Source organism: Cyprinus carpio, chromosome A3 (genome assembly GCF_018340385.1).
Source record: "Cyprinus carpio isolate SPL01 chromosome A3, ASM1834038v1, whole genome shotgun sequence".
NCBI lineage: Eukaryota > Metazoa > Chordata > Actinopteri > Cypriniformes > Cyprinidae > Cyprinus > Cyprinus carpio.
The window spans coordinates 24,561,016-24,585,547 of record NC_056574.1 but is presented as its reverse complement, the minus strand read 5'-3'; the positions used below and the strand labels follow the sequence as shown (position 1 = coordinate 24,585,547).

At 37.0% G+C, this 24,532-nt stretch overlaps 1 long non-coding RNA gene across 1 annotated transcript; it reads right to left on the bottom strand.

Annotated features, from left to right (window-relative positions):
• Positions 1-1,392: 1,392 nt before the first annotated feature.
• LOC122137656 lies at positions 1,393-24,522 on the bottom strand. The gene is made up of 3 exons (XR_006154996.1): positions 24,445-24,522; positions 10,113-10,173; positions 1,393-1,699 (listed from the first exon to the last, which is right to left on the bottom strand). It is a non-coding gene; the product is annotated as an uncharacterized LOC122137656 (long non-coding RNA).
• Between the last annotated feature and the right edge of the window lie 10 nt (positions 24,523-24,532).

Sequence of the window (24,532 nt, the reverse complement as noted above, 5' to 3'; positions counted from 1 at the left end):
ATATCCAGCTCACACATTCCCTTCTATGACAAACAGAATAGCTACGAGCTTAACATGATGCTAAATCAATCCATCTGCTTATTGAAGTGTCTTGCTGAACTTTTGACTTGCCTAAAAGTCCATCTGTGTGGCATTACAAACACAACATGTGACGAGGCATCCCATTGGTGCCTTGCCTTGGGAATTCATACAAAATGGGAGACATTCCCTGATTCCCCCCAACACACACACAGTTCTAGTGTCACATCTTGTAGGAGTTTCAAAAGGAATCCCATTAGGGACCCGGATCATGATTAAAAGACCTGGACAGAGTTGTTCGAGCCCAGTGAGAGGTTAAAAAACAAGAAGAGGTACGCTGCCACACAGAGTTACCATTTATGAGGTCACTGCCGTTCCCCTGACTCTGGCCTTGCAGCTATTCTGAACCGGCCTGACCTACATCTTGTCGGCAGCCGGCAGCAGACCTTTGCCTGACATGAGGCCATCTCTGGGCCAAGCAGTCACACTGCTTTTCGCTCATAAATATCTGTTCACATGAGCAAAACCTCCTTTACTTGGCCATAGCTCATGCCCTTGCTGAGCATTATGGGTACTCGGTGAGGCACATTAAATACTCTTATCTTCTTCTGATTATATGGTACCACACACAGTTACTATAAATCACTGCACCTGACTTTTAGCCTGACTTAAGTCCAACTGTGTAATCATGGGTCTCCAAAGAATAAAGCCATTCACCCAAAATGATGAAGCTTTAACCTCACATTTCAAAGCGAGATTAACCAGTCCTCTCTGGACAGAATCCTTTCCATTTAAAGGCGAAGTGTGTAATTTTTAAATGCTAAAATACTTTCTTCTATCCAAGCTTAATTTATAGACTTAAAAAGGCTATTCATAGATCACCTTCACAAAAAAAAATTACAAAGAAAATCTGTGGTGTTTTCAAAACACTGCTTTGTTTGTAGAATCCACCTGATAAGACCTAAATGGCAACACTGTTTCAACCAATGGCATGAGTTTTGGGGCGGGACAAAATGTTCATCCGGACAATTGCATACACATGTATTTGTGCATAAATCTGTGCAAAATCGTTTTTATGTAGAAACTGCATGAATGTTAGCACAAAAATGTATTCTAAATTTATGATAAGTAACCAGCTGAAACCACATATGCCAGTGAAGAAATAAGAAATTAGTTTTATTGAAAAAATCATTAGAAATGAGACTGTAAAAAAAGGTATAAATTACTTCTAAGTGTAATAAATAAAATAATAATGAAAAAAATCCCTGCAGTGATGTTTTCTTATTTAAAAAAAAAAAAAACATTAGAATGAGGGTAAGCTCAAATGTAGTTTTTTTCCTGCAGAAATTTTGAGTGTGTGATTTTTTCCGGCACACATAAATACACATATATTACTGAATTATTACTGAATGAGGCCCTTTATTTTTGCTTTTACCTTTGTAAACTGCTCATGGCACAGAAGTGACATACTTCAGCTTTAAATACAAAGATTCCAAAACCAGTGGATGAGAAAGCCAGGAGACATTAGTCTGTAAATGGATGACCAGCATGTGTGTGTCAGAACTCAGGGAGACCCTCTTGACTCAGCAGTGGTGTTGCTGGAATAAATCTCCAAAAAGCCTTTGCATCATTCTGCTTGACTCCTGCCCAGACACAGCCGGTGTGCACTCCAAACAGCAAGCTGCAACGAGAACCAAACTGAGAAATGGCAACAGTTTCTGGAGAATGAGAGGGCTTCTCTTAGAAGCCAAGCACTGGATAACACAACACAACAGAGTTAGTCAGGTTTGAACAAAGCACTGTAGAAACATGTTTAAACAACTTGAAACCCTGTGCCGTAACGGGCAGAAAAATAAGCAGAATCTTGTTTTTTTCATACAGTATATGCATATTTCTAATCTCCAACCAATTTGAAGTTACACAAGGATGAAAAGCTTATTCCAAAACCAGGGAAAACAGCAGAGCCATCTGACTAATCCACAAGCATGCTGCCTAATTGAAACATACTGTATGCTCTCACGTAATAATGTAATGATTTTAAAACCAATAAAACAAAACAAATTATAGTAATTCTGATAACACTTTACAATACGATTCAATTCATTAACATTAGTTAATGCATGAACTGAAACTGAACAGCAACTGTTTTACAGTATTTATATATCTAGGTCAATGCTTATTTATATACTATTATTCATTGTTTATGTGGACATGAAACATTTCAGTTATTTTATAACTTTACCTGTATATTTTCTTATAGCTTCCAGCATGATAAAATAGTCTATTACAACATACAAAGCAACTGGCCTAGCAATAAGCAGAACACAGCTACAGTCTTACAGTAATATTAATACTGAAGTGAGGTATTTTCACTGTAGTCAATGACAGCAGATGCTTTAAATGAACTGATATACACCCTTGCCATGAAAGACAAATATTAGAAAATACCACAACTGACCAATCAGAATTGAGTATTGTAGAGAGCCAAGTAATAACAAACAAATTGAAATGTTAAAAAGTATTAGTATACAAACAAAACAGGGTTATTATATACAACTAAAACTAAAAACATTTTTGAAAATTTGGTTACTTATAGTACGTATTGTTACTTATTAATGATAAAGTAAACATAAAATAAAATATTTTAATATAACATAAAAAACTGGAAGAAAAATAGTTGAATAAAAACTATATACTATAAATAAAACATTAAGATTAAGTGAAACATTAAGCAAATGATACTAAAACAAAAATGGTACAAAAATAACATTAAATGATAACCTATTAAATTTTATCTATTCCATTAACTGATGTTATCATATAGAACCTTATAATGTATTATAATTCTTATTTACCTGTGAATGAAGATAAAATGAAATAGATGTGATTAAACAAACTCGGGTGAATAAGAGCCTAAATTATCCTACTGTTCTATGTGTAATAAGACCACTCATTAAAATGCATTAAAGCATTAAAACAATGAAAATCAGATCAAACAATGCACCACGTGTGTTCATTTTATGGCCACTCAACTCTAAAGCTCTCTTTAGACCTGTTTATGAGTTATCGACAACCTTGTTCTTTTCATCTTCTAGACTCTATCAACCAGCTGTCAGGACAAAACATTCAGACTGCCTGTTGTTGAGCTGTTCTTGTTGACTTTAAAGAGCTGACCAAAAGGCAAACTCTCCTCTACACTGGTATCGACTTCAAATTTAGGAACTCTCTGGCAGTTTCAGACCGAATTCAAATGCTCAAGGTGCATCTGGAGAGGAAAATTTCATCTATAGTCATCAATCAGAAGGCTGTTGAGATGCTCAAGTGCTTGCATGGGAATGGCTTCTTTACCCCTGTCATCCAAAAGTGGGGCGTCAAATGCTCAAGGTGCAGGCTCTCATGAAATAAGATGCCTCCCAGCAGTGATTATGTTTGGACACACTGGCTCTCATAAATAAGCTCTGCCATCCTGCAAGTGGGGACCTGAAAAGCGATGGGCCCCGGGGACACATTTAGTGTGCTAACCGAGCCTGCGAGTATACAGAGATTAGAAAGCGGTCTTTTTATGTGCCTGCCAATACTGAGACGGTGTGTCATTAAACTCATCACACCTTCAAATCGCAGCTGTAATATGCAGTAACATTTTAAATGGAGTGTTAAATATGGGATCTTGGTAGGTAAGGTTGTTCTGAGATGATAAGTATGCATTTGTGAAATCTGTCAGTTAGCTGACACTTTTATCCAAAGTGATTTATAGAAGGACAATTCCACATTCGGTCCCCCGGAGCAGCTCAATGGCTGAGGGGAACCACACCATTAACCCACCCTCAACATTATACAGCTTCAACAACACAACTGTGTCGTCTTTATCATGACTGTCTGTCTAAGAGCTAAAACATACACATACAAAAAACACATTATGAGTCCAAATGAAGACTACCCTTGTGCACACTGATTTCTTTAGTGTTTTTGTCTCATTTCCTGTACAAATGTTTAAACATTCTTAAATCAAGATACAAGCAAAATGACAAAAGATCAGATCAAATGATGCCATAAAAATTTGTTCATTTTTTGGCCACTCAATGCTCTTCTGTAGACCTGTTTATGAGTTTTGTTTTCTTTATGAGTCTTGTTTTCTTAAAAATTATCAAAATTAAGATTAAGCTTAAAACACAGAGGAGACAAATTGTTGAATAAAGTCGATATTTTGGTTTTATTCGCATACAAAAAGTATTGTTGTCGCTTCATAACATTACGGTTGAACCACTGATGGCAGATGGACTATTCCGACGATGTCTTTCATACTTTTCTGGACCTTGACAGTGTATTTTACTTGACAGTCTATGGGACAGTCACAAGCCTCCCGGTTTTCATCCAAAATATCTTTAAGCTTTTACAGATTTGGAACGACATGGGGGTAAGTGAATAATGACAAAATTTAAATTTTGAGGTGAAGTATCCCTTCAAGTTAATGTCAAATTAGAAGTTCTATTTAAAGAAAAAGTACAGTTTAATTGACAACATTTCTAACACTGCTTCAGGAAGTATACTTTAAAGGAAGATTAACTGTCTAATATCATAAAACATACACTGTTAAATGTACTTAAAAAGGGCTTTGAACTTATTTGCATGAGCATCTTTAAATACATTCAAGAGGATAATATAATCTATATCAGATGAAGTTTCAGCATACAGTATTTAGTTACAGTAAAGTGCATTTTAGTTACAACTGGTATTTTAAACTGCATCAAAGTATATCAGATATGTTTGTCAGTATATCCAACATTATACTTTGGATATATTTCAAGTGCATTAGAAGCTGGTATAAAATTACATGTGTAACTTAAGTGTCTTTAATGCAGGCTGAGAAATAGACATGGAAGTTAAACTCAATGCTGAATTTAACCCTAATTACATATTTAAATAAAATGAGGTTGCAATACACTGTTCCAAAATAATACATTAAATGCACATTGAAGTGTACTGTAGGTAGGAACTCTGAAAGCATGTTCTGTTGATAATAAGTACTCTGTACGCTTAATTGCACTTTTTTCCCACGAGGATTTAAGCACATGATCATCTTCATTCAGTCCTTTAGATCCTAAGCATGAGTTAAACCTTATAATTATGCAAGGATTTAATGATTTTTTTTTTACAACTGCAATAATTGCCGTATATGTTTTATGCTTAATACAGCAATAATACAGAAGAGATTTGAAAGCACAAATGATACCCTAACTGAAGTCATGTCTATCAGAAATAAACAGCCTTTTCCTACCAGATTTAACACAGAAGGAGTCAAACTGAGACAGTGATATTAATTGTTTCTCCTGTCTATTGGCGTAGGAACCTATTGTCTGAGACACTGAGAGTCAATCCACATCTAAATTAGTTTTCACCCTAGAAAGGCTTATCTTGTTTTGACATTTGAAAAAAATGAAACATATCAGTAAATTACTCAGTGAATATTGAATCCGCAATAAATTAAGTACCGTCTCTCATGTCTAGTGGGATCAGTGTATCGTGATACACTTCAGAAAGTCTGAGGTGGAAGGAGGGAGCTGGGGGAAAATTACTCTTTCTTGAAGATATCTTGAACAAAACTGCATCTCTCTGATATAAGGCCTCAGGCTTTTTATATGAATCAACCAAGCAAGGCTACCGCTAATAAGTCTGGATTTCTGGGCAGCAGCTCTGAAATTTTACAGTGCCTCTGTGGGATCCAACCTACAGAATGCGTCTCAGTCATATAGTCCACAGTCATATCAGATTTAGCTTTTTCTTCAACAGAGATCTGTGGGGCACTGCTGACATGTTATCATGTCACATGTGATTTGACTTTTTGAAATTTTGAAACAAAAAAACGTGGATGACATCTGTGTCTCAAACAAAGGACTGATCACTTGCACATAATTCTCAACTGTGGTTTAAATGTGCATTGAAAACTTTTGTTCACTGAGGTCTGACTATGGCTAAAGAAATAGCAATTAGACATTGCATACAACTCAAAATAATAGAAAACATTAACAATTTTTAGCTTACAAAAAATCATACATTAGTTATGGGTAATACTATAAACAAAATTTGTTTGTTTTTTTAAATTGAAATAATTTAAATAACAACAACAGGCATTATTTGTTATTTTTTAAATTTATAATATTTCACAATATTAACATTTTTACTGTAATATTTACCAAATAAATGCATCCTTGATGAGCTTGAGATGTCTTTAAAATATGTATACTTCTTTTAAAAATATATATTATATGACCCTTTTGTAAAGCTTTTGATGCACTAATAAAAGGAAAATGCTGCTGTATGCTCATATGCTGCATTCTTTATACAGAAAATAAAGTGGTGGTGGCCAAAGTGCGATGCACATATACAGTACATTTGTATGCATGTTTGTTCTGAATAAAAAACAAACAGTGACACTCAATGTTAATGTTACAGTGACTTACAAAGACATTTCTAGCCTTTTCTAGGATGTAGCACATACAAAGCATGAGCATCAGCTGGAATTTCATATGTATTTATTACTCCATAGCAATAACGCCCAGACAGTGACATCTCAGCATGTCCTTGGGACTCTGAATACAGCATTCAAATCCCATGGAAGGGTCGGTATATTTACAGAGCAAAGTGTGTGAGAAAGTTCCAGAGGAGTCTGAGTAACAAAGCGTTCAGGCTTGGATGGACCTTCTGACACCATAGCTGCAGGCCACAGACAAAAGATTCCCTGTCAGCCGCAAAACTTCTGCAGTGCCACAGAAGAAACCCAATTACATTCCTACCGTTGCCCAGCTCATCCCCTCCTGTCCAATCTGCTTCATGATGAGGAATGACAGCAACATGGGAGATCCTTTATACAGAAGAAGAACTAGTGATCGATCCAACTTCTCTCCAATTAACAGCAAGGTAAATCCCTCTCCGGGGTCCCTTGAAAATGTTGCCAATTAGCACTGGATGGCAGATGCTTGAGGGCACTTTCAACATAGACCTGCGTCTCAAATTTGTTTAGAAATGCAGAGGCTGTTATTCAATTTCGCTCCCTAGTAATACCTCATGCCTCTTCACACATTGCTTATCTGGGGAATTGCGATTAACAAAGACGTCTAGCACACACAGGGTTACCGACTGCAGTGTAAAGGCCTTCAAATATTCAGTCCGTATCTGCTTTTGTTTATTTCACCGCTTCAGGTATTGCAGCACTGCCTCGCTCAAACAGCGCTTGTTCCAGCTGTAATGAAACGGCAACAGAGGAACGCTACTGAATGCTTATTTCCCACTGACCTTAAAAATGCAGACGGCAGCACTGAATCTATATTTAAAGTATGCGTTCGCTTTTTTATTCTCTGCCTTTGACACTATCTCCACGGCACGTTTTTCTGAATCAAATGTGCATTTTAATCCAGGGATTGTGCGATTTACATATCCCCTGGCCTAATCACAGCCCTCGCTCGCAAGTCCTTCTCGACATAGCCTATGATAGAGAGCTTGGCCGTAGCTGGTTATTAACAATACACTTCATTACACGCTGCATACGCTCAAGTGGAAAAGCAGGTTAAAAATAGCATGCTTTGAGATTTGGTTCGTATGCTTTAATAGCTCATGAACATAACTAAAACAAAATGACCGAGGAGGTTGCCTGGCAACAAAGGCAGCTCGACTAAAAATGTTTCTACTTAATGAAACAGTTGAGTAGGTGGTGAGGAATCAGCCCAAGGAAACAGTTTAAGTCGACGGCGGTGCAAAGCAGGCGCATGCAAATCTACATTTTCGCTCACAATCGTAAAAGCAAGAAAAAGAAGGCAAAACATTGTCTGGGGACTTCCCCTCTTCTTTGTGAGAATGAAACCAATTATAGTATGGTCAATTATTTCCAAGTTAATTGCCGTTAAAGCCCTCCTTGTCAAAGGCTAATGGCTATAATCCTGATAAGAGGTCTAATTACGGCAGTTATAGGAGTAAATGGATTTAAGAGTCTGGTGGCAGGTGAAAACAGATAGTCTTTCTTCCATTGCATATTTTACTCCAACGATAAATTGGGGACCTGTTATCGGAACGCATCATATTTTCTAGCATAACAGGGCTTGACCCCATTGTGGATTGAACTTTCCACCGCTCACATGTTAACTAAACACTTAAGATGGAAGCACCATCACTCATGGAGACCTGCCCTTATCTTGTTGCAGAGAAAGATTTTACCATGACAACTGGGGTATACTAGACACACACACACACACACACACACACACACACACACACACACACACACACACACACACACACACACACACACACACACACACACACACACACACACACACACACAATCATTTAATGGGACTGGTGATTTTTATTGTTATTTTTTCAGGAAACCACCAATCACCAAGGTTGTATTTATTTGGTGAAAAATACAGTAAAAGAAGAAATATTTTGAAACATTATTATAATTTTAAATAACGATTTACAATTTAAATATATTTAAATGTAAATGTAGCCTATTTATATTTTAAATTGAGTGATGACAAAGTTCAGCTTTTTACTCCAGTCTTCAGTGTCACAATCTTTTAGAAATCATTCTAATATGTTGATTTGATGATCAAGAAAATTTCTTCTTATTATCATGTTATATTTACTTTATATGATTATGTCATGATGAAAACATTTGTGCTGCTTAATATGATTTTTTTTTTTTTTCAGGATTTTTTTATGAATAGTTCAAAGAACACATTTATTTTGTAACATAAAAGTCTTTGCTGGCACTTTTGACCAGTTTTTTGCATCATTCATGAATAAAAGCATATATATATATATATATATATATATATATATATATATATATATATATAAATATATATATATATATATATATATATATGAAATGAGAGTAGAAAATATGAAAGTATATTTTGGCCGACAGTATCAGTGCTTAGGGTCTCATTCTGCAGGACCTCAGCAATCTTCTCAGTGTCCTTTTCCTGATGGCTGTGTTTATAGATTGTATATAGCTGACATGCCCTATTCCAAGGACACTAAAACACAGCTCCTCATTTTGCAGTAATGCATATATTTTGTTGCTGCTTCAGAAGATGACCTTTAAAAATATAGCATTCCTGAGATCTGCAGACCTTGGGAAGGTTATGATTGCTGTGAAATCTTCCACATCTCAAATATGATCTATGACCTCATATTAAAGAACCTTAGAAGCTAAGAAAAAACAACCTACCAAGACCGCACAGATAGGATAGATTTATTCAATAATAATACAAAAAAATGTATGACTCTCAACTATCACCTTCTTGAAATTCACTGCATTCTTTGATTTCCTCTGAACTTTGGTTAATTGACATTTAGGAGGGGAAGCAACAGCCTGTTGAGAACTTAATTGCAGCACGACAGTTTTCGCTTTCTCTTCAAATAAAGGTCGAGACCTTACTCCTCCGCCGATAGAGGCATGCATATGCGATACTCCTTCAGGAGCATAACGCCCACACTCGTCAAAAGTGTTCAGAAATTCATGAGAAAGAACTGCTTTCCGCTGACTGCTCCCACTTAGTTAACTTCCTCCTTTTGTTAAAGTTCTCCAATTGCTTTGAAATCTACAGGGGGGAAAAGATCTAGAAAACTTCCATTTTAACAGCATCTTCTGTGATCTGTATTTTATGTAATACTTTGCTTAAAAGAGCTGTGTTTTGTCAATATGCAGCAGTAGAATTGTCTATGGAGTTGCACACAAATGGTTTTGTAATATTGTTTAAACACTGACAAATGTAAAAAACAACTGGACATGAGAAGAAAAATAAGACTGTTATTTAGTGTAGCCATGCAGCTGAGCCACAAATGTCAAACATTTTGTCTCTGTCTTCATGAAAAATAGAATTCTTTAAAGAAAAAAATGGACTGTGATGGCCGATCATCAATTATAACACAGACAGCCTATATTAAGCATAATGCAGATGATGCAGGTGAAATTTGTTTTATTTTTTTGCGGTCTTTCACAGTGAGAGGTGGACATGTCGTGTGTATGTTGCAGATTGGATCCCTGCTGACATGACAATGGCATTTAATTAGAGTGGGTGAAAGGATGTTACCTTTGGCTTGGTGATTGCCTCTCAGCTTCTGCTGTGCTGTCATTGTCGCTGTCACATCAGTCTGCAGGTAATCATACAAGAGAAGGATGTCAATATTACATATCACAGTGTGAATGTGATACCACTGTCTCATGTTCAGGCCATTATGTTTCGTATTTACACCTTTTGTGTTCCTGTTGATGCAAATATCACTGGCACACTAAAAATAATATTATTTGGTAACACTTTACAATAAGGTTCCATTTGTTAACTATGTTAGTTGACATGAACGAACAATGGAAAATACTTGTAGAGCATGTATTTTAGTGTTAATTTTACCATTTATTAATACAGTTAAAAAATGGTTGTATCTGGTAATATTATCTAATAATGAACATTTGTATTTTAATTTACTATCATTAACAAAGATTAACAAATACTGTAACAAATGTATTGCTCATTGTTAAATGTTAGTTAATTCATTAACTTTAATGGATCCTTGTAAAATTTGATGTTTTCAAAAATAAAAATAAAAATCTAATCAAAATTTACTAGAAAAGTTAATTTGTTTATAATAAGATTAGTTTTTTTTTAATATCTTGGATTTGTTTCTTCATCCATATATATATATATATATATATATATATATATATATATATATATATATATATATATATATATATATATATATATATATATATATATATTTTATTTAATTTTATGCTTAAAACATGATAACACTGTATACCAATGAGGTGAGAAATATTAATTCAAAATAACTTATATAATTTTTATACAAGATCATAATATTTTAATATACAAAAACGTTTAATGCAATTTTGTAAAATAAAGTCTTTTTCCAAAAATTTTGTTTCAACAATTTTTACTGGAAAATAAGATAAAAAAAATTCCTGATTACATCAAAGACTTTCACAATGCATGATTTTAGCTCAAAGTTTAGTTTTAGTTCTTCTCTACAAATGACTATTTCAAATAGAAGCTGAAAGATTGAATGCAAGCTATTCTTCTTCTGGAGTGAATGAAGGTGTTTGTTGAGGTTGTGACAGGTGCCGCGTTCCTTTAGCTTTGCTTATCAAAAATGCATTTTGCTTCCTAAGACAACAAATCATTTATGCTTTCAGGCTCATGCCACACACCCCAACTAGGTCTTACCTACCCCCACGTCTCTGAAGAGATGCCCTCTGTGCTCTACACCAAGCCTGGGTACCTGCTCATCTATCAACCTGTCTGACTGTGCTGTGGATCCAGTTAAAGTGAAATTCTTTGCCCACACTATACCCCCTCCTCCCCATTCCCTACTTCTCTACACAGAGAGCTGTTCCTTTATGGTAAAATGTGCTGTAATGCATGCATAATTGTAGCGTTTTAGAGTGGCTTTGATATTCGAATTCCATTTAGTAAGAGCATGATATTTATGTATACATCGAAAAACAAATCAGTAAGTGATTGCCCACAGATTGCCCCCTCTCCATCACATGATGTGGTGTCAAGATGTGGCATCACAGTGCATATGCATTATCAAACAAATCATCAATAACGCTATATTCAATCCTGTTTAATAGTCTCGGATTTAAATGTACTATGCAATGCACAACACTATGCCTTTCACCAGCAGATGGCAGCAATGAGCTTTTTACCAAGAGAAAAGATTAGATGAAAGTCACTGAACAATCTCCAGTTAAGATGTTTATGTTTCAAAATCATCAAGTGATTCGAAGAAATAATCCTGGTTTAAAATATAATCCTCTTTTGAAATTTAATTGGATTATTTTACTTTGTTTTGGTTGTTCAGTATTTCGTTTGGAATTTTATGTATCTTTGATCTATTTTGCTAATTTAGAATGCATATCAAATAAGCACCAGAAGAACACGTGTGTGTATATATATATATACACACACACACAGTTTTGATGTTTGTCTGATATGATACACAGTTACACACACACACACCCACCCACACACACCCACTCTATACAATTCAAAAAAAATTGAAAGAAGGATTTTATGCACCCCAAGGATTCATTTATTTGATTAAAATATAGTAAAAACAGTAATATTGTGAACTATTATCACAATTTAAAATACCTGTTTTCTGTTTTAATATATTTCAAAATGTAATTGGCAAAGCTAGCTTTTCAGCAGCCATTACTCCAGTCTTCAGTGTCACATGATCCTACTAACATTCTGATTTGCTGCTCAAGAAACATTCCTTATTATTATCAAATGTTGAAATTGAAAACATTTGATAATAATATTTTGTGGAAACTGTGATTTTCTTCCATGATTCTTTAATGGATAGAAAGTTCTAAATAACTTTTGTAACACTGTAAAATTCATTACTTATATATAAAATATTTATACATCTATAAATGTTATACACATGCATGTATACAAATAGTCATTTATATGCATGTATTACATGTATGTAAATATAGCCTACTCTCATTGGTCCATATTCTAAATATGCATTAAAAAAATCTAAATATATATCATTACAACAGGGATCATGTGATCATCTGAAGCATATTATACCAATGCATTTAAACATATGTCTTTCTAAGAGAACAGCATGCCCTCACAGCAGAGCTATTTCAAAACTGCCTGGGTGGCTGACAAAATACTTGTTATTTTGTCTGACAGTGACATGACGCTGAACATCTGTCATGCATGCTTTGGTGTGGAGCCCACAGTAAGAACTGGAATTCAGCCATTATAAGTTATCTAGTTACCCCTGCACAGGTTACATTGCATCATGCTTAATTCTGTGACGAGGACATCACATTGCCCAATTGGCCTTAAGAGTTTCTTAAATTTTGCTGTAGAAGTAGCTGAGGTAATTATGCATAATGCAGATTAACTGAAATATACATTGCATCAATAAATTCTAAAGAACAAGTCAGAAAATATTCAATAAAAACAAAAATCAACTGCGAATTTAAAAGTGTAAATCTCACATCAAATGCACAAAAACTACCAAAACACTTTATACAAATCTCAAATCAAGTTATTCTTCCATAACACTAGCAAAGCTCGTCACTAAATAAACACACTTTGTCACTCATAAAACACTGACTATTAACACTAACAACTGATAGCATTATGCAAGTTTTTTTTTTTTTTTTTTTTTTTTTTTACATTTCTTTACAAAACAAAAATGTCAGCTTTCTACTGTTTAGTATTCAATGGTCCATGTTTACATTACAGCACAAATAATTCCTAAGATATCCATTTTTGTATATAAACTGTAATGACACCAAAATACTAGCAACTGTGTAGGTTCAGCTAAATCTAATTGTTTAATAGTATTTTATTTATTTATTTTTTTTAAATAGATGGATAGAGTATATTTCAATACATTATAACTCTAGAAATATAGCAAATTTCTGTCTTATTCAGCTTTGCATTATTTATAGTTTTGAGTTATATTTTAGTGGTGTTATGGCTGTATAGATATAGGCGACAAAGAAGGGAATGACACGTTGAATAACATTTATTAAAGTAAAAGTAATAAAGTAGAAGAATAAACCAAAAACGGGAACAAGACAACAAAATGGCACGAGGGGAGAGCACCCCCCGTCACGACTGAAGGGAGCTGCTTTAGTGTGCCGGCATCAGCTCTAGCACAGGTTTAAACCATCAGTCATTATGACGTCACTCACTCCAACTCCAACCTACAAAACAGATAACAAAAGGACAACCAAACCCACACAATATGACCCCACACTGGGGTCGTAACACCCCCCCCCATAAAAAAAAAAAAAGGGTGGACATATAAACCCCGTCACCCAATAACTCCCAAACTGGAAAGACCCACCACTCTGTAATACTCTCCAATATCCTCAGCAACCACGGGCCCTGTGGAAGCAATTTAAGAAAGACAAGTAGAGCAAAACAAAACATAGTTAGTCAATCAGTTAAAAGGAATAAGGAGCTCTAGACAATGCGTCAGCTACCACATTGTCAGTCCCCTTGATATGCCGGATGTCAAGTGCATATGACTGCAAGAAAAGACACCAACGAGTCAATCGTTGATTTGGGCACCGCAAAGAATGTAAATAGACAAGCGGGTTGTGGTCCGTATACACAACCAATGGGTCTGACACGGATCCCACATACACTTCGAAGTGCTGCAAAGCCCAAATCAAAGCTAATGTCTCCTTTTCAACCACAGAGTAATTCAACTGATAAGAATTAAACTTTTTTGAGAAGTAGCTAACGGGACGTTGAATTCCTTCCTCATCAGCCTGTAACAACACCGCTCCAGCACCCACATTGCTAGCATCCACACATACCTGAAAAGAACGATCAAACGAGGCGCTGCCAGCACAGGAGTGGAAGTAAGCAGTGATTTAGCTGCCTGAAAAGCAACCTGACAGGCAGATGTCCAAACAAAAGCTGCCTTTGCTTTCAACAGATCAGTGAGGGGGGGCTACCACGGTAGAAAAATTCCTGCAAAATCCCCGATAGTAACCCCCTAACCCCAAAAAACCGCATCAACTCCTTCTTAGTAGTAGGAGAAGGAAATTGATCAATGGCCTCAACCTTGGCCCGAACTGGTCGCACACATCCTTGTCCCACTACCTTACCTAGATAAGTCACAGTGGCCTTGGCAAAACTCGCATTTAGCCAGATTGACGGTCAGGCCAGCCTCTTCAAACTGAGAGAACAGGTCTGCAACATGTTCCAAGTGCTGCTCCCATGAATCACTGAAAACTACTACATCGTCTAGATAGACGGCCACTCCCTCTAACCCAGAAACAACCCTATTCATAAGTCGCTGAAAGGTTGCAGGCGCATTCCTCAGGCCAAAACTCATAACGTTATAGGAGAATAACCCCTCTGATGTAATAAAAGTGGAAATCTCTTGAGCTCTTTTGGTCAATGGAACTTGCCAATAGCCTTTAAGCAGATCGAACTTGCTTACAAATTTTGCCCGACCCAACCCGATCAACACAATCCTCAATACGAGGCAGTGGAAATGAGTCTGGTTTTGTTACTCTATTTATTCTACGATAGTCTGTGCCAAAAAACCGATAAGTACCATCAGATTTATTTACAAGCAAGCAGGGAGATGCCCAACTGGAAAATGAAGGTCGTGCAATATCATGATCCAGCATATACTGAACTTCAGTGTTAAGATGCAGGAGTTTATTTGGGGACACCGATAAAAATTCTGGCGAATGGGCTCTGAATCCCCAACATCAATATCGTGCTCCAACCAATGTGTACGCGAAGGTACATCCCAAATAAAGAAACATGATGATTAATAATATCAATCAAATCACCACATTTATCATCCGGCAAATGGGCCAACATTTTATGCACATTTTTAAGAGTCTCTGAATTTTTTAGACGTCCCAATAGTACTGTATCCTCTGGAAAAGAAACTCCCTCATCTACTCCCTCCCCCATCAAGCGAAAATCCTCCCAACTACTAATGCAGGTTTCACCTCATCGTTTGACATCTTGTGAGAACGGCAATAGTAGGGCTTCAACAAATTAACATGACACAACTGGGTGGATTTTCTTCTCTCAGGAGTGGCAATCAGATAGTTTAAATCAGTAACTTGTTTTCTACCACATACGGACCTGTAAACTGAGCTTGAAATGGTGAGCCCTCCACAGGTAACAGAGCCAACACCTGATCGCCAGGCATGAATTTCCGTTCCTCAGTTCGTCGATCGAAAATTGTCTTCATACGCTTTTGCGAAGAATGTAATTGTTCTTTTGCCACCTTACCTGCCTCATATAATCTACGCTTAAAGTCATTCACATAGCTTTGCAAGTTTTTTTTGGTGGTGCACTTTCAAACCCACTGGTCTCTGAGTACAGCCAGTGGTCCCCGAACTGTGTGCCCCAAACACCAAATCATTGGGACTAAACCCAGTACTTTCCTGGCATACCTCACGTGCTGACAACATCAACCACGGCAATCCTTGTTCCCAATCACCTTCCATCTCTGTACAATAAGAACGCAGTAAAGACTTCAGCGTTTGATGGAAACGCTCCAATGCCCCCTGGCTTTGAGCATGATAAGCACTAGCTTTATTGTGCTTAATGTGTAGCAGTTTCAAGACCTGAGAAAATAAATGAGAAGTGAAATTAGAACCTTGATCACTCTGCACAATCTTTGGAATGCCAAAAATGGAAATGAACTGAGTCAAGGCTTTCACCACTGATTTGGCAGTGATCGTACGGAGAGGATATGCTGCAGGATATCGAGTAGAGGCACACATCACCGTGAGCAAATAAATGCTACCCGACTTTGATCTAGGCAGCGGGCCTACACAATCAATAATCAGGTGCTCAAATGGCGGACTGACAGCAGGAATAGGAAACAATGGAGCAGGTTTGATCTTCTGATTTGGTTTGCCTGTTAGTTGACAAGTATGACATGTCTTGATATACTGTGACACATCCTTCTTCAATTTTGGCCAAAAAAAATGACAAAGGATTCTGTGATAGGTCTTTTTTACCCCTAAATGACCTGCAAGTTTATCATGGGAAATCTGCAATACCAGTGAGCGATACTTCTCTGGAACTACCACCTGTATGATAGGATCCCCAGCAAAATCACTACCATGAGGAATCCACTTTCTCACCAAAATTCCATCCTGCAAAAAAAATAACCATGAGCCACATTTCTAATTTTCCTCAGGAGACATCACCCTCTCAAACAAATGATGGAGAGAAGAATCAAGTTGCTGCTCTTGGACCAACTCAGAAGGAGAAACAGAAAAGTTATCAGGCAAAGAGAATGGTTTGACTACAGCAGAATCAGAGGTTACCCTTGGCTGAGTGGAGGTCATGGAACGAGTTACCGCACATGCAGTAAACACTTCCGGATAATTTTTGTGACTCTCGTCAGAACCTGGAAGAGGAACAGATAAAACCACAGGAGATGAAAAGGTATCAGGCCACACCTTATCCCCTGCCAAATTATTCCCCATGATTATATCCACACCATCCACGGGCAATGATGGACGCACTCCAATCACCACTTCACCACTCACAAGTTCAGATGACAATGTTACTCTGTGTAAGGGAACAGACATCACATCCAACCCAATTCCTCTAACAAGAACACTAGTACCAGTGTCACTCAAAAATGAAAATGGCAAGACATCCTCCAATATAAAAGACTCCGAAGCTCCCGTATCTCTTAATATTGTTACTGGAATTTTTACCTCCGTTTCAATCATCGACACATGTCCATAGGTGATAAAAGGCGCATAATCACCATTTCCCAAAAGGTTACCCGATTTAGGAAATCCTTCACCCAGTGAATCAACAGGACTTAACACAGATGCCACAAGAGCAGCTGGTTTAACGCGAAGAGCCTTTCCCCCTCTACCCTTGGCTTTAAGCACAGGGCACTCATTTTTCCAGTGGCCTTTACCATGGCAGTAATTACAGATAAGAGACGAATTTCTGGACATTTGATCTCCCTTATTTTCAAAAAATTCGTCCCCTTTCCGAAACTCAAAACTCTTGTGTGTTAACACATAATCATCAGCTAATTCAGCAGCTTTAGCAGCTGTATCCGCTTTCTGCTCATTTATATACGTTGCAATACGAGCGGGTACAGAATTCTTAAACTGTTCCAGCACAATTAAGTCAGTCAACTCCTCAACTGTGGTTACCTCAGATGCCATACACCAGCGATTAAATGCAATACTGAGCTCTCTAGCAAACTCAACATGAGCAACATTAACACCTCTGGACAATGTTCTAAATTTTTGTCTATACGCTTCTGGTACTAACTCGTACGATTTCAAAACTGCTGCTTTTACGATGTCATAATCGTTACAGTCTGAGACTGGAAGAGAAGAATAGACTTCCTGAGCCCTGCCAGTAAACACGCACTGTAAAAGTAGTGTACGTTCCTTACTGGGCCAACCTCTCGCTTCCGCAATCCGTTCAAACAAGGTAAAAAATGTATCCGGATCTCGCTCACACTAAATTTAGGCATCAAACGCAAATTTCCCGCTGTGTCAAACCATTTTAGAAGCACCCTGAAGAGCATAATCTGAACCATCATCCATTCTGCCTTCTCTTATCATATCCAAGCGATATTTCTGCAGCTCTATATCTGTCTGTTTGATTCTATTTCTCTCACGCTCCATTTCTAATTTTACACGCTCCTGTTCAAGCTGTAACAGTAATAACCTCTCTTGTTGTTCAAAAGTTAAAAGGTTGACAGGTGGTTTGCTTTGACTAGCAGTAGCTGTATCAGACATTTCAATTAATATAGCTTGTTCTATCAGTTTTGTTTTAATTGTTTCTCTTATTGTACTCTCTTTTAATCTTTTATCTTCAAGTTCGATTTCATAATGATCCGCAATCTTAAATAACTGATCTTTTGTGAACAATTCAAGTAACGCTTCAGAGGGAGGAAACAATAAAATCTTCTACGAGATTAGACATACTGCCTCTAAAATATACGTTATAATTAATATAGTGATTCACAAAATCTCACGTGGAAAGAAGAAAAAATTCCCTTTCCCTATCTATAGAAAAAAAAACAACTAACTAACTCATCCCTAATCTTCGTGTGGTTACTGGCGAGGGGTATTTAAGCACCAACTCCCGCTGGTACAAGAAAAGCAACCAGCAAGCTGGCGACTATCTCATACCACGGCCATGCTCCCGAGACAACTGCTCTACTCACGGTCACCACACAAAAAATAACAAAAATTACATTACCTACTTGTTCCCAAAAGGGACCAAGCAGCTACCCCTAACAAGGGAAACATCAACAATAATCTCCCCACGATAAGATTTGCAAAATCACTTACCTCTTAAAAAACGGCATAGAACAGCTAACTGACAATACAGCAACATAAGTCCTCAAAACAAATAAATTCAACGCGCATTTCCTTCCAAAACGACGAATAAGACCTACCAAACAATAGCGTTAATCAAAAACAACATTCTCCCGGTTTTATGTTCAGTTAATGAACGTGCCACGTTCATTACAAAATAACTGAAAGCAACAAAAAACGCTTCTAAACCATGTCGACAAATAACAGGAATTTCTTTAACAAACGAGCGGACGAGCCCCATTTGTCACGGCCGGCTCGCAAGCCGCGACAAAGAAGGGAATGACACGTTGAAGTTTGTATGCAAAAGGAATAACATTTATTAAAGTAAAAGTAATAAAGTAGAAGAATAAACCAAAAACCGGGAACAAGACAACAAAATGGCACGAGGGGAGAGCACCCCCCCGTCACGACTGAAGGGAGCTGCTTTAGTGTGCCGGCATCAGCTCTAGCACAGGTGTAAACCATCAGTCATTATGACGTCACTCACTCCAACTCCAACCTACAAAACAGATAACAAAAGGACAACCAAACCCACACAATATTACCCACACTGGGGTCGTAACAGTTTTGAATCTAATTTTATCAGTTTCTGGGAAAAAAGTACATAAATGTGTATATTAACCTGTGGGTACATTTGGTGGTGGTTGTGTCTGAGAGAGAAAATAATTCATGTAATTTGAAAAACATATTCATTTAATATATTTTGTGCCAAAGCAATAGAAAATTAACTAAAAGTGGCATAAGTATTGAGCAATAGATCCTAGAGATTGTTAAAAAAGAAAAAACACTGTAACATGATTGAGTACACTTTTAAAATTAAAACATATTATTATTTCAAATCATTGTACCAGGTCGCAAACAATTGTTCCAAACAATCACAAGTTTATTCAAGCCGAATCAAAGCAGGTCTCCGGCTGACTTGCTTGCACCTGGGCACCAATTTCTGATTCCTTACGTCACACAGATGACCCCACTTACGGCTCTTATGTCTTTAAAGCTCACAGTCCTCTACTCCCAGCTGCTTTGTCATGCTTGACTGTGTCAGCGCAATGCGGTAGATGGTGATAATGATTAGGAGGTCACAGGAATGATGGGAGCTAAGAGGGCAGAGGCTAGCTTTCTCCTGCCTGTCAGCCAGTAGATTTCTGGATAGGGTTAGATGGCAGCCGGCCCATCAGCCCTTTGCTTTAGGTGCAGCTCCCAAAGGGATCAATCAATTAGCAATGTCAACACAGGTATTAGCCTCTGTGATGGTGAATTACGTCTTGAGAAAGCAACCAGCCGCACACAATAAAACGCCTGCAACACGTTCGCTCTGGTTTCTCATGAACAGACAGCGCTCTATCTCTGCAGAGGATATAATTGGATACTGGGGGAAAAACTCTGGTGATTTGTGCTGCATCTCACCTCTATCTGTTTTGGCTGGAGGCAGCTGCAAGGAGGAGTATGATGGGAGGATAGAGTGCAGGCTGGCACGTTCCACAGCGGGAAAGCTCTCATACACTGCTCTGCGCTCCTTGATCAGATTCCATTTGCTGTTCTGGTCAGTTGCACCGTATCAGAGAGCATGACAAATATTAATCTCCTGTTGATGTCAGAGCCCTTGAATAATTCAACAGCGACAATGCGAAGTTGGTAACAGAAAAATGGGAGCGAGAGGGCTGATCTTGTTGATCGCTAAGGAAATCTGAAAAAATATTACAATGCGCAGCGCTGTCAGCCGCAGTGACAAAATGCTCACAGGTATGCATGTCCTGCAGCCACAGGTGCCACTGCTGATTTCAAGATGATTGGCTCGCTGGGTTGAAAAGTCTCCTTTTCACCTCTTTAAAAGCAGATTACAGACATTAACACTGGCTTCTGAAGAATACATACCTGACAGCACCTTATCTGTGACCCGAGGCGGGTGAGGTCAAAGGTCAACCACTGTCCAGCCAATGAGCCTGACTTAACCTGCACAGACCTTCACGTAACTGCCCCGCTTCAGTAGATGGCCGCAAATCAGAAGTTCAACAGACTTGGGCTTTCTGCTACAGCAGATATTCTGCTCGCTGATATGCACAATCGGTCTAAAATCATTCATCTCAGTCTGTGCTCAAAGTATAGCAGCTGGAAGATGAAAACCATGACACTTCTGGGTTTTGATACTGCTAGGAGTTTGTCAGTGCATACCAGCATTGCAAATATGATAAAAGCCTGATATAAATGTATGGAAGAAGCAATAGCGTAAATGCAGCAACAGATTCGTGTTTGTTGGTGTGGCTTTATACAGATCATAAAATTATTTCTGACATTCTACATTGACTATTTTGCCAATTAAATTATACATTTATATATAAATATTAATTATAAAACCAAACTGTGCCTGTCACTGCATATGGAACCTGCATCAAGCTATTCCAAAATCAAATAAAATCATTCCAATATTCCATGCTACTTCATAAAAGCCTATGTTCCAAAAGATCATAATGGCAAATAGCTTTCAGAGCATTTTTACATTTTAATTTTTTTGCTGATTCCATCATGTTATGCATGGCTCAAAAATAGGTTCAGCACCATGCAGCTTATGTGGGTTACTAACATACTAACATGGGTGCCAAAATAAATGCACTACTGTTCAAAAGTTTGGGGTCAGTATGTTTTTTTTTTTTTTTTTTTCAAATTTGATTAAACTTTTATTCAGCAAAGATGCATTAAATTGAAGAAAAGGTGATGGTAAATAAATAAGACGTCTAGTAAATGCAGCCTTGGTGAGCATAAAAAATCTTACCAACCCCAAACCTTTGAACAGTAGTGCATGTAAGATAAAACATATATTTTCATCTAATGCAGAATTATATTATGCTTGCTTTCTTGCATTTCATGACAATTCAGGCTGCATTGGTCACATATCCATACCCAAACATATCCATATCCAAAAATCATTAAATCCATATCCATTGATTTTTTAAGTATACATAAATCATGTGGATTAACGTTGACATACATAATATTATAAAACTACGGTCACGACCTTTAAAACAATGCTTGAGAAACAACTTATTAATTTGGTGTGGGAAAGTAACTCTGAACTATGATTAAATGCTCCCCAAATGTTTTGAGAAGCGTTTCAGTCAATTGCAGTGTGCAGGAAATTGAGAGAGTTTATGAGTCATTTACTGCTGCAGCAGCTGTGTTTGCTAGTTCTGCTAGACATTTACTCTTTACCTCGGATGTATGCAAAAACAAAGACTGTTTCAAAAGGTCTAATATATATCGCATAAACATGCCCACTAAAGGTAATTTGTTTAGAAGTTGCAAAGATCTTTTGGGAAGCTCATGAAACATTTATGGAAACTGTCACATCTGCACAGAACAAAAAAGCAAACTGTTTTGAAATCAGGTCCTAGTTTAGAGAGCACAATATTTAAATACCCTCAAAATCAAGTTTTTTACTATGGTAGAACGGATATCTCTGACCAAAACCAAATCTATTTTTACCCCCACAAATCTGTTACCACTTCACTGCTCTTTAGACATGTTGAAGAACTGCTGACAATGCAAACATCACACACTCTGATCAGTTCCTTTCTGCTCAGCTCACGAATACATAGAATGGCACTTTTCAATTTCCAGAAATTGTCATTTCTCGGACACCCATGTAATTTGACAGAGGTGGTTAGCGGCACGGTTCAAGGACTTAGTTCTCTACCAAAGCACTGAAACTCTTAGCCTACAGTCAGAACCTGTCTGACTGAGTATGACATTAATCCGTAGCACACTACACTCATATGGCTAATGAGGGCCACTGAGGATCACTGTCTGGCTCCTCCGCATGGATGCTCAAATGTGAAGTCTGGGAACTCAGTCATATGGCCACTCTTATTCTCCTTCCACCTTTAATTGCCACATTTGCTGTTTCTGATATAAACAAATACCTCTATCTCTTGAAAACAAGCACCAGAATCAAAGTAGGCCGTGAAAGATGAAAGGAACTCTGTTATCCCTCAGATGAGGGGCGCCGCTCCACAATGGATTAAACCTTTTGAAGCTGTTTCCTGATCTAAGATTTATTGTTATACTGCTACACTTAAATGTGATTGCATTTCTAGAAATTACTTTTTCATTCAGGCTGACAAACTCAGTATTATATGAGGTTACCTTTTCATTTTCCCCACAGTATCTATGCACAGTAGGTATAAGCATTGCAGAAAAGTACAGAAAATATGCATCTAAGAAGAACAAAACTAGCATTTCATCTACTGACATGAACATGTCCCTCTGGACTGAACAATTAACCACATGGTAATTAGCATGATTGAGAAGGGTCTTTCATGTGTTAATCCAGGACAGCTAAATCCCTAACTCACCCTACAGTAAAACATACCTTGACCAGTCAAAACTTACATTTACAAAATCAAATATATAAACATATACACAAATTTGGGTCAGTAACTTTCTTTCTTTCTTTCTTTTTTATTTATCCAGATTAAATTGATCAGAAGTGACAGTACAGACTTATATAGCCTATATATATATATATATATATATATATATATATATATATATATATATATATATATATATATATATATATATATATATATATATATATAAAAATCTCTTTTTATATATACATTTTGATAAAATAAATGCTATATACTTTTTGATCAAATAAATGCAGCCTGCTTCCAAAATCTTTATTTTTTTTTATTTTATTTTTTTTTTGCGGACCAAAGGGGCACTTTAGCATCGGTGATTAATCTTTATATATATAAAAAAAAAAAAAGAATTTGAGAAAAAATAAAACATTTCATAGGGCCTGTTATTTTTGTTAAACATTGTGTAAGTTTCATGATTTCAATTAATTAGACATGCTTTTAGATCATTACAATTTAATTGAAACATTAAAACAGTCTAGAAAAAGTAAAAAAGAAAAAAATAAAATAAAAATTGGAATCGAAAAAAAAAAAAAAAAAAAACCCGGAATTTGGAAAAAAAATAAATAGAATGGATTTCATAGGGCCCTATATGGGCTATTATGATAGTTTTCACACATCTTCAAGTACACGTGTTATCTTAGGTATACTAATCAACAATATTATCAAAGTAGATGTTACCTAAGTTGAACTATGTTCTCAGGACAGGGATGTTTTGGAGGCAGGCTGTCACATTCCTTAAGTTTTTATTAAATGTTATAAATTTGGAATTCATTGCAGTATTGTTTGACCAAAGCTGGCTTAATATTTCAGGTTGTTATCCTTGCTCTTTTGTTGTAACAAGGAGTCCTGGTGTCCGTCCCCTATATGTATATATGGCGCTGATCGGTGGCGTTCGGTCCGCATGAGTCAATTACAAGTCTTAAACCCCGTTGCTCAGCATACAAAGTGTTTCATCGGCTCCTCAAGAAATCCACTTAGACGCAATCCCTCCCTCGTCTCTCCTGAGATAAGGACAAAAAGCCGTCTACTTTGGTGGGGCACACATGTTCCACACAAATAAACACAAACAGTACAGAAGTAGCAAACCTTTTCCAGGTGTAGCCGCGGGGTGGGGTGAAGGGTGAGGAGTCACTTTACCCACCACTCTGTTCGTGAGGGGGCAGGACTCACTGGG